We start from the raw sequence: 1,821 nt of genomic DNA on the forward strand, positions 1-1,821 counted from the left end.
TTTTTGTGTTTTGGTACCTGGGATTGAATTCAGGGTCTTCTGCTTACAAGGCAGGCAGCAAAAGTACTGAGCTAAATCCCCAGCCCTGTCCTTTGTTTTTGTTTGGTTCAGTACTAGGGATTGAACCCAGAGTCTCACACACACTAGACAAGCACTCTACCACTGAAATACATACATTTCCAACTCTTTAAAAAATTCTTTTTGAGACAAGGTCTTGCTAAGCTGCCCAGGCTGACCTTGAACTTTTTATCCTGCTTCAGACTCCAAAGTAGCTCGGATTACAGGTGTGCACCACTGCGCTTGGCCCACATCTTGTCTGATTTTTATCCTGGCATCTGCAATTGCTCTGTATCAGGACTTACTATTTGCCTCTCTGTTTTAAGGCTCATACAGAATTCCAATTGCGAGTGTAGCATCGTTAACCAAGCAGGCCCCCAGCTGGTGGGCACATAGGTTGTTCCCAACCTCTTGATATCAAAACAAAGCTGAGAGAACATCTGTGAACAGATACCTTTGCATACCTGTGGAGATCTCTGTTGGTTCACTTTTTGGATGTGCAATTACAGGACCTTGCGTATTTGAATTCTGAGACGTTTTCCCTATGTAGCCCAAGAAATGCTTTGCCTGATATGACAAGGACACTTTCTGTTGCCCAGACTGTTGAGCCTCTCTGTGCCTTCCCTCATTTAATCGGACAACATGCCCTACCAATCTGCCTCCCCCAGCCCAGCTGTCTTCCTTCCCATCGTTGTGGTCTGCGTCCCTTCTCATGGGGAGGGGGCGCAGTCGCAGCTGCTGACTCAGCACGTGCCTCAATCACCTGCCAAACAGCATTCTAAAACGGGAAACTGAGTCACACTTATTCAACACCTCAGAGCCGCTGCATCTATGAAGCAGGACATAAAGCTTGCTGACAAGAGTCCTGTGATGTCCTGGTTACTCAGGAATGTGCCTTCAAGGCTGGCCCCCACCCCTTACTGATAAGGCAGTCATATTCCTGTAAATGTTTTCTAACCCCCGAAGAACTCTACGCCCGCAAAAGGTGCAGATAAAACTGACAACTAAGTTCTGTAAATAAAGTTTATGACACTCTGTTCTCATATGATTCATAAGGCAATGTCCTCTTACAATGCCCTCGTCCTGTTCACTTGCTATCTAGTCACTAGCAAGCCCCCTCGCCACCAACCCCCCCGCCATCAAATGTATAAGAATCCCCGCAGGGTGCGAACCACCAGTTTTGCAGCAAGGTTGACTTGGGTTCTTAGCCCGATTCTCTTTTGTAGAATGCCACTTCATCTTTCCAAGACCCGGATTTACCTATTTATCATTAATTTTGTGGTGCTGGGGTCAAACAGAGCCCTACACGCGCCAGGCAAGCGCTCTGCTCGAGCCACACCCCCAGCTCCCAAACTCAGACTTTTAAATACGAAAGCAGCTACCTCGCGGGGTGGCCGTGAAGACTGCACACAACGCGGGTGCGGCAGGCGCCGAGTAAAGGCAAAGCCGACTCTGTCCGCGGTCACGGGTGCTGCACCTGACGGCTGACCAGAGACCCTGGCTCCGCATTGGGGTTACTTTGACTCTGTGCGACGGAGACTGAGGCCCAGACTGCAAACTGGCTCACAACTCGTCCCGAATCTCCCAGCACGCACGGAGGTCACATTAAGGGAGATCACTAACGGCGGAGTAGGTGGAGAAAGAAACCGGAACCGAGCGAGAACGGCGGCGGAAGTGGCGGCACCGGCTGAGGCGCACGCGCAGACAGCGTCTCCTGGGTAGGCGGGGCCGGGAGGGGCGGGACTCGGCGCGGAACACCCAGGG

At 51.1% G+C, this 1,821-nt stretch overlaps 1 long non-coding RNA gene across 1 annotated transcript in view; it reads right to left on the bottom strand.

The window, feature by feature from the left end:
* LOC117285727 overlaps positions 1-1,764 on the bottom strand; it is a 20,257-nt gene extending 18,493 nt beyond the window's left edge. The window contains exon 1 of the long non-coding RNA XR_004516850.1: positions 1,440-1,764. This is a non-coding gene — a long non-coding RNA (uncharacterized LOC117285727). The remainder of the gene's footprint in view (positions 1-1,439) is intronic.
* Positions 1,765-1,821: the final 57 nt, after the last annotated feature.

Source organism: Fukomys damarensis, unplaced genomic scaffold, assembly GCF_012274545.1.
Source record: "Fukomys damarensis isolate Sample0158 unplaced genomic scaffold, DMR_v1.0_HiC HiC_scaffold_12, whole genome shotgun sequence".
In the NCBI taxonomy this organism is placed as follows: domain Eukaryota; kingdom Metazoa; phylum Chordata; class Mammalia; order Rodentia; family Bathyergidae; genus Fukomys; species Fukomys damarensis.